We start from the raw sequence: 10,787 nt of genomic DNA, 5'->3' as shown, positions 1-10,787 counted from the left end.
GACACTCCGCTGTTGCAGTAATTGCGTAACAGCAGAGTAGTGTCGGACTCTTACCGACTAAAACTCCACGATGACCACCCGACGCGTATGACAGAGGTGCTCCAGGATTCTCTTATGAATTAACTTCAGTTGCACCCCCTTCACGCGTTCTCTAGTTCTAGCCAGTCCTAATATTTCCTGACTATTGAATTGGCGTTAGGGGGGGCCATTACCCCTAGCGCTGTCTCTCCTTATTGATATTCACCGGAGGCTTGTCTTGTGTGCTTCGACAACTCCCATACAACCTGGTGGTACAAGCTATGAAAAAACTTTCCCGGACATGAGAAAACACATTTGCCCAGATAACGTACGAAAGGTATTAGAGCCCACCAAATAAGATTTGCTACAATTAGCTGTAGTTCGTCACAATAAGCCTATGAGTATCGCGCGTCAGACGATTTTCGAATTAGTTGATGCTTGGATGTTCAAGATACGGAAGTGTGGAGAGATGAGACGTTTATGTACAACTTGATCATGGTGCAACCCATTCGTCAGCCAGAAAACTTCATGCACGATTTTCTAAAAAGAAACACATTTCCCCCCTTCCTTATGCCGTACCAATCCTCTCTCGTCGCTCCTTATCTCATACACAGACAGGCCAAATAATGTTGCCGATGACGGCCAACAGCCTGGGTACATGTACGGGTCTCTTGCCTGCGACAGAATTTTGTTATGTGTAGTATGCGGGGCAGAAAAGCACTTTTGCCATTAATATGAACTAGAAGATTGCAGAAAAATTGTAAACATTTTCCAAATTTTATTAATTTCATTTCATTTCTTAAAGTCTACAAAACTGTTAATCAACATTAAGCAAATATACAAAATCTTGACGTACAGAATAATGGAGCGAATATTAGAAACGATACTACTAAATCTACAAGCTAAAATGTACTATACAAATTTTCTTTAAAATATAAGACATGCAAAGTATATATTTCTGAAATTAAAAAATATCGGATCAAACACTCTTCGAACATACTTCGAACGCTCATTATTACGTATATTACCAAACCAATGCATACAATATAATATATAAACTAAGCCAACGAAAGGCGCAGAGACTGGAGAACATGGGGTCCCCGAGCGTGCAGTACGCTTCAGCATCGTTGCGAACACCAACTCCCTCCGCTTGTCCCAATGCCATCTCGAACGGTGAGACTGCAACCAGAAAATATCCATATATACATCAAGATAGTAATGCAATTTCTATTCTTGCAGCACCGACGTAATACGCGGTGCTCCGTAATCGCTCGAGATTCCATATAGTTGTTGAAATTTCTACGCATTTGGTAGATAAAACGTTGCGAGAAATCCTCTTGTCACAGTTAGGTCTTCCAAACCTGATCGCTTGCATTTTTCCCGCTACTTCAGCGTTGCAACGTTATTTTTATTTCTGCCAACTTAGACACGACATCGTCTGAACTGCCCAATTCAGGACACGATGGCTCCTCCCGGGGATTCTGTTGAGACGATCCCGGATTTTCCGTGTCCTCACCATTGTAGAGCTCATAATTTGTATAATTTACCTTCTTCTTCAAGCATTGTTTTTTAAATTTCTGCCATTTTGAAGCTGCTGATAATCGCCGGATGCGTAAATCATTTTTAGCTTTGGAAAGAGCGCACGTCAGCATTGCTTCAATCCGTAAATCGCGTCTGCGCTTTCGGCGACACTTTGATCTTTTGCGGCGAACTTCGTCAATCCAAGTTAGTAACCGTTCAGTTTCTGGCTTGTCGGCGTTAGTTTTCGAAAGTCCCTTCTTTGTCCTCGCCATGCTTTCTCAATTATTTCACCTAATTATTGAGTAAGTAAAAAGTATACCAACCTGTATCCGGCTCCTGTTTGTTGTAGAACAATACAGAAGAGATTCACACAACTGCACACAAAGGATTTGAAACCACCGAGCAAAACACCCTCCTCACAGCACAGTCGTAAGATGACTAAGGGAAGTCTACGCTGCGCGTCTGAAGTCCGCTGTCTATACCCCCTCCTCTGTCTTTATGACGTAGTCTTACGCGCGAAAATGGAAACTAGTTCCGTGTAAAATCTTACGTTGGCCTTACATTCTCAGAAATTTTGAAAAATTCTTTAATCCAATTAATTTTTAAATATATGTGCGACAATTTTAATGCTAAATTTTATATATTTTGTACATTATATTAAAATTCTTCATTTACAGGAAATAATCAATAGCGTATGAAGGTGTACTGCACGTATTATTTGGCACGTACATTAATGTTGATGCAAGAATAATTATTCCAATGATTTTAGGTTACACACATAATAGATAAAGTAGGCTGTAGACTATGAAATTCGTATGAAATAAGCAGAGAATAGTAACTAAATAAATGTATATGTATATCGAACATAAATCTTGTAAAAATAATATATTAAATTACATTCAAATCAAATATATAAACAAGATCTGTTGACTTTTAATTATTTTTTTGAAGCACTAGTATCAAATAAAATTGCGTCATATAAAAATGTCATCCCGAAACACAGTTTAACGTGATACAATTGTATTACTTTAATTTAAGCAGAAAATATCTAATCATATTTAACAATTTTGAAAAACATACCTCTACTAAACTATCATTATCTTTTCCTATACCATCGGCAAGGCCCTGAACAGCAAGCAGTTCAGCGGTTGTTAAATAACTAGCCAATTGTTCTCGAACTACATTTACTTCTCCCTGATACATAAAATCAACCAATGCAGCCTAATCATCGAATTTTACATTATTATTATATATTATAACAGGATGCTGACATGGATTTTCGTAAAATAGAATAAGTATCATTTACAAAATATATGTTAACAGTAACAAATTATTAAATTCTTAATTTCACTTTACCTTAAATAAATCTCTAAAATATGTACTACATGCAGATAATAGCAGTTTGTCTGCTCTTATTCCTTTTTCCTTCGCAGCTTAAATTTACATCAACGAGATCTTCTTCGGTTCTCAGCGTATCAAAAGCACAAGTAATATGTTTTAAGTAATTATTCCACCTAAGAGAAAACTGTTTAATCCGTAAAACAATTATATTAAATTTGCAATTTTCAATCTGAAAAACATTTGACTTCAATGAGTATATTTTGATTTTTACCTGCCGGAAAACTGATGGAACAAAAATTTGTTACAACTATCATGTACTTATGTAATTAAAACAAGACAAAGCTTTTATAAATATAAAAATTGTCATAAATATTTTGACGCAACGCATTTGAACATTTTATGACTCATTGTATTAACACCACATTATTTCTTTTTTTGCGAGTATAATAAAAGCAATAATATTTAAACAATACATACTTGTTTAGATGCCTTTCGCAATATGACTTTCCCATAGAGCAGGTGGCTTATTACAAAATTCACGTCATAAATGTAATTTTCTTCAACTTCCAAAGCAAAAGTTATAAGTGTCCACCCAGGAATACCCAACATTTTGAAACACTTAAATAATACAAATTTCATATTTGGGTATTACATATTTCTAACAATTGAACACTACCATGCTTACCATGCTTTCATTAGCATGCTTAAAATGACTTTATATTGAAATTATTTGTATGGTATGCCCATTTCCTTATCACCCTTTATTTTTCTTTCTCCTTCTGCAGAAGAGTTAAGACTATTTGTATCCTCCCTATATTTGTCTATTATACATCCTACATACTTTCGCAAATAACAAAAAATAGCAAGGTCAGATATAGCTTCAATGTATACGGTCATCACAATGAAATGTGAATTACCTTCGGCAGATCTAAAATATTAAACGTGAAACGATGATCTTAATTTGGAATAGATTATAGATACACAATCTGTTCGTTTTTTCCTTTCTTAGCAATGATCTGTTCCATTGTCAAACAAGTATTTCACTCCGTAGCCGGATGAAATGCAAATTTATATCGTATTATGCTTATCATTATACTGCAAGTACTTTGAATCACTGAAATTGCAGAACCATTTCCTGTTATTGAATGCAAAACATACAGCACGAACACGTTTTCCATTATCAAAAAACGCCATACAAATGTCTCATCCATTGTATTAAAGTGATAAGAGATAGACACAGCACCAAGCCTGCAGCTTATAATACAACAATTTGCACCAGTTTCTCAATTTTCCCCAATTATATTCAATGTTTACAATAATTATCCTTCATATAAAATTGTTACCTTTATCCAGTGCATACCACCTCTCTCCCCCTCTTTAAAAATATGACCTTTTTCAACTTAATGTCTCCCAAAAACGGATTTAGCAGAAAGTATACGACATATATAACGATCCAATTAGAAACTACCAGAGCATGTGTATTTTAAGCGGATCTTTAAACGTCGATTAAACGCGTTCTCTATCCAATCCTGGCTGAAACATAATTACTCGCACCCCCAGTAACCCACCTCTAAGTCATTCCAATCAACGTACCATGCAAACACGAATCCAACGCGTTACAGGAATACAAACAACTGCCTGTAGCTGTTTAGCTGTACGCGACGAGTATAATTATTTCGGGTACTCCTCCAGTACAAAACAGACACCCAAACGACATTATTTCAACACAAAAATATTTAAAACAATAGTTATAAAAGCATGATACTTAATACCGCGCTTGACATCAGGTATAATAAAAATAAATTTCTTCAAAAAAATTTCAAGTTAAATCTTAAGCTTGTGTAATTATATCAAACTTGTTCAATTGACAATGAGCAATTTCCATCGTGTTTTGACAACTGACTCATCGCTGATGTATTTCCTCGGAATCGAAAAAGGAATGTGCATAATTTTGTCCTCCGTCAACACTCAAAATATTATCTGCATGCTATACTCAGGGATTCAATTTTATATTACGTTGCCTCATGTTCCATCACTGCTTTCCTACTATCAGTCACTTGAACGGTAATATAAACCAGTCTTTTATTTCCTATACTATTCCGCATACCATTTATCAGGAACAATACATTTTATTTGTTAATCTAACTAGATGCGAAGTTCCTCATTTGTCCTAATATCAATCAATGAATAAGTGAATTGAAATCTGTGAAAATAATGTAAAATCGGAAAATAAGGATAGAAATCTTTTCCCGATTACTTACAATTTATTAATATTAAATTGAATATACAAATATAAATTGGACAGGAAACGATATTTATTTAACGGAAACTAAATGCAATACTCGTATCTATATCAAATAACTTTACAGTTATTTGACCACTCTCGTCACAACGAATCTAACACACACACACTCTCTCTCTCTCTAACAACTCTATCAATTCTCACGACTCTACTCTTCGACGACTCGATACCTCTAACGACTCTACTCTTCGACGACTCAATTAGCTCTGATTCTCGCAACACGCACACTTTTCGACTCGCCTTGCGTAGCGAAACCGTCCTTCTTCTAACGTTGTCTATTGTTTCCCTCATACCTATGTAAGAACTACCAACTACGTGCCTTTATTCACGTAGGCACTCTTGCATGTAAACGAAGTACAGAAACACGACGTACACGGTTTCTCTATTTTCAACTGATTTCTAATTCGAATTACTTTACGATATTACAATAAGTATCTAGTAATACGACTTCCGAACCTACGTAATTATTGCAATGATTGTTAAATTTCAAAGCAATTTCCTATCCATGTTAAACATATTACGTATATGTGCGTGTCTATTATTTCGATTAGTTGCTCTACTTGCGGTAGTTCGCCATTCTGGACCATCTAGACTCAACAAAGATGCATTCAATTTACTCCATACCTCAAAAAGCTCTGTAGCGGCATAAGAGTTAGAATTTGCTTCAAACCATGTTGTTGTTTTGCTTCGGAATATCGAGAGGAATTGTAAGGAATTATAAACTCCGGGGAAAACAATGGTGCCGCTACGTGTAACCGTAAAACAAGACGAATTTGTATCTTTTGACCTTCTTCTGACGATTATGACTAAACGAACGTGATCGCAAACGATTCAGTATAAACTGTGACTAAACGTCTGTATAGATATCGTTTCGGGACAAGATCTGTTTTAAATACACTAACGAGTACACATATTGGTAGTCTCATTATTCGATCCCCTACAGCTCTTATTAAGGAAGATAGAGGCCTGTGACATTATTCAGCTTGGCCAACATTGAACAGGGCATATTGATAAGCCAGAGTAACTAACATACAACCTTTTTTTTTTTTTTTTTTTTTTTACGTGGAGAAATCCTCATGGACACTCCGCTGTTGCAGTAATTGCGTAACAGCAGAGTAGTGTCGGACTCTTACCGACTAAAACTCCACGATGACCACCCGACGCGTATGACAGAGGTGCTCCAGGATTCTCTTATGAATTAACTTCAGTTGCACCCCCTTCACGCGTTCTCTAGTTCTAGCCAGTCCTAATATTTCCTGACTATTGAATTGGCGTTAGGGGGGGCCATTACCCCTAGCGCTGTCTCTCCTTATTGATATTCACCGGAGGCTTGTCTTGTGTGCTTCGACAACTCCCATACAACCTGGTGGTACAAGCTATGAAAAAACTTTCCCGGACATGAGAAAACACATTTGCCCAGATAACGTACGAAAGGTATTAGAGCCCACCAAATAAGATTTGCTACAATTAGCTGTAGTTCGTCACAATACGCCTATGAGTATCGCGCGTCAGACGATTTTCGAATTAGTTGATGCTTGGATGTTCAAGATACGGAAGTGTAGAGAGATGAGACGTTTATGTACAACTTGATCATGGTGCAACCCATTCGTCAGCCAGAAAACTTCATGCACGATTTTCTAAAAAGAAACACATTTCCCCCCTTCCTTATGCCGTACCAATCCTCTCTCGTCGCTCCTTATCTCATACACAGACAGGCCAAATAATGTTGCCGATGACGGCCAACAGCCTGGGTACATGTACGGGTCTCTTGCCTGCGACAGAATTTTGTTATGTGTACTATGCGGGGCAGAAAAGCACTTTTGCCATTAATATGAACTAGAAGATTGCAGAAAAATTGTAAACATTTTCCAAATTTTATTAATTTCATTTCATTTCTTAAAGTCTACAAAACTGTTAATCAACATTAAGCAAATATACAAAATCTTGACGTACAGAATAATGGAGCGAATATTAGAAACGATACTACTAAATCTACAAGCTAAAATGTACTATACAAATTTTCTTTAAAATATAAGACATGCAAAGTATATATTTCTGAAATTAAAAAATATCGGATCAAACACTCTTCGAACATACTTCGAACGCTCATTATTACGTATATTACCAAACCAATGCATACAATATAATATATAAACTAAGCCAACGAAAGGCGCAGAGACTGGAGAACATGGGGTCCCCGAGCGTGCAGTACGCTTCAGCATCGTTGCGAACACCAACTCCCTCCGCTTGTCCCAATGCCATCTCGAACGGTGAGACTGCAACCAGAAAATATCCATATATACATCAAGATAGTAATGCAATTTCTATTCTTGCAGCACCGACGTAATACGCGGTGCTCCGTAATCGCTCGAGATTCCATATAGTTGTTGAAATTTCTACGCATTTGGTAGATAAAACGTTGCGAGAAATCCTCTTGTCACAGTTAGGTCTTCCAAACCTGATCGCTTGCATTTTTCCCGCTACTTCAGCGTTGCAACGTTACTTTTATTTCTGCCAACTTAGACACGACATCGTCTGAACTGCCCAATTCAGGACACGATGGCTCCTCCCGGGGATTCTGTTGAGACGATCCCGGATTTTCCGTGTCCTCACCATTGTAGAGCTCATAATTTGTATAATTTACCTTCTTCTTCAAGCATTGTTTTTTAAATTTCTGCCATTTTGAAGCTGCTGATAATCGCCGGATGCGTAAATCATTTTTAGCTTTGGAAAGAGCGCACGTCAGCATTGCTTCAATCCGTAAATCGCGTCTGCGCTTTCGGCGACACTTTGATCTTTTGCGGCGAACTTCGTCAATCCAAGTTAGTAACCGTTCAGTTTCTGGCTTGTCGGCGTTAGTTTTCGAAAGTCCCTTCTTTGTCCTCGCCATGCTTTCTCAATTATTTCACCTAATTATTGAGTAAGTAAAAAGTATACCAACCTGTATCCGGCTCCTGTTTGTTGTAGAACAATACAGAAGAGATTCACACAACTGCACACAAAGGATTTGAAACCACCGAGCAAAACACCCTCCTCACAGCACAGTCGTAAGATGACTAAGGGAAGTCTACGCTGCGCGTCTGAAGTCCGCTGTCTATACCCCCTCCTCTGTCTTTATGACGTAGTCTTACGCGCGAAAATGGAAACTAGTTCCGTGTAAAATCTTACGTTGGCCTTACATTCTCAGAAATTTTGAAAAATTCTTTAATCCAATTAATTTTTAAATATATGTGCGACAATTTTAATGCTAAATTTTATATATTTTGTACATTATATTAAAATTCTTCATTTACAGGAAATAATCAATAGCGTATGAAGGTGTACTGCACGTATTATTTGGCACGTACATTAATGTTGATGCAAGAATAATTATTCCAATGATTTTAGGTTACACACATAATAGATAAAGTAGGCTGTAGACTATGAAATTCGTATGAAATAAGCAGAGAATAGTAACTAAATAAATGTATATGTATATCGAACATAAATCTTGTAAAAATAATATATTAAATTACATTCAAATCAAATATATAAACAAGATCTGTTGACTTTTAATTATTTTTTTGAAGCACTAGTATCAAATAAAATTGCGTCATATAAAAATGTCATCCCGAAACACAGTTTAACGTGATACAATTGTATTACTTTAATTTAAGCAGAAAATATCTAATCATATTTAACAATTTTGAAAAACATACCTCTACTAAACTATCATTATCTTTTCCTATACCATCGGCAAGGCCCTGAACAGCAAGCAGTTCAGCGGTTGTTAAATAACTAGCCAATTGTTCTCGAACTACATTTACTTCTCCCTGATACATAAAATCAACCAATGCAGCCTAATCATCGAATTTTACATTATTATTATATATTATAACAGGATGCTGACATGGATTTTCGTAAAATAGAATAAGTATCATTTACAAAATATATGTTAACAGTAACAAATTATTAAATTCTTAATTTCACTTTACCTTAAATAAATCTCTAAAATATGTACTACATGCAGATAATAGCAGTTTGTCTGCTCTTATTCCTTTTTCCTTCGCAGCTTAAATTTACATCAACGAGATCTTCTTCGGTTCTCAGCGTATCAAAAGCACAAGTAATATGTTTTAAGTAATTATTCCACCTAAGAGAAAACTGTTTAATCCGTAAAACAATTATATTAAATTTGCAATTTTCAATCTGAAAAACATTTGACTTCAATGAGTATATTTTGATTTTTACCTGCCGGAAAACTGATGGAACAAAAATTTGTTACAACTATCATGTACTTATGTAATTAAAACAAGACAAAGCTTTTATAAATATAAAAATTGTCATAAATATTTTGACGCAACGCATTTGAACATTTTATGACTCATTGTATTAACACCACATTATTTCTTTTTTTGCGAGTATAATAAAAGCAATAATATTTAAACAATACATACTTGTTTAGATGCCTTTCGCAATATGACTTTCCCATAGAGCAGGTGGCTTATTACAAAATTCACGTCATAAATGTAATTTTCTTCAACTTCCAAAGCAAAAGTTATAAGTGTCCACCCAGGAATACCCAACATTTTGAAACACTTAAATAATACAAATTTCATATTTGGGTATTACATATTTCTAACAATTGAACACTACCATGCTTACCATGCTTTCATTAGCATGCTTAAAATGACTTTATATTGAAATTATTTGTATGGTATGCCCATTTCCTTATCACCCTTTATTTTTCTTTCTCCTTCTGCAGAAGAGTTAAGACTATTTGTATCCTCCCTATATTTGTCTATTATACATCCTACATACTTTCGCAAATAACAAAAAATAGCAAGGTCAGATATAGCTTCAATGTATACGGTCATCACAATGAAATGTGAATTACCTTCGGCAGATCTAAAATATTAAACGTGAAACGATGATCTTAATTTGGAATAGATTATAGATACACAATCTGTTCGTTTTTTCCTTTCTTAGCAATGATCTGTTCCATTGTCAAACAAGTATTTCACTCCGTAGCCGGATGAAATGCAAATTTATATCGTATTATGCTTATCATTATACTGCAAGTACTTTGAATCACTGAAATTGCAGAACCATTTCCTGTTATTGAATGCAAAACATACAGCACGAACACGTTTTCCATTATCAAAAAACGCCATACAAATGTCTCATCCATTGTATTAAAGTGATAAGAGATAGACACAGCACCAAGCCTGCAGCTTATAATACAACAATTTGCACCAGTTTCTCAATTTTCCCCAATTATATTCAATGTTTACAATAATTATCCTTCATATAAAATTGTTACCTTTATCCAGTGCATACCACCTCTCTCCCCCTCTTTAAAAATATGACCTTTTTCAACTTAATGTCTCCCAAAAACGGATTTAGCAGAAAGTATACGACATATATAACGATCCAATTAGAAACTACCAGAGCATGTGTATTTTAAGCGGATCTTTAAACGTCGATTAAACGCGTTCTCTATCCAATCCTGGCTGAAACATAATTACTCGCACCCCCAGTAACCCACCTCTAAGTCATTCCAATCAACGTACCATGCAAACACGAATCCAACGCGTTCCAGGAATACAAACAACTGCCTGTAGCT

This window comes from Bombus huntii, unplaced genomic scaffold, assembly GCF_024542735.1.
Source record: "Bombus huntii isolate Logan2020A unplaced genomic scaffold, iyBomHunt1.1 ctg00000052.1, whole genome shotgun sequence".
NCBI lineage: Eukaryota > Metazoa > Arthropoda > Insecta > Hymenoptera > Apidae > Bombus > Bombus huntii.
This window is presented reverse-complemented; position numbering follows the sequence as displayed.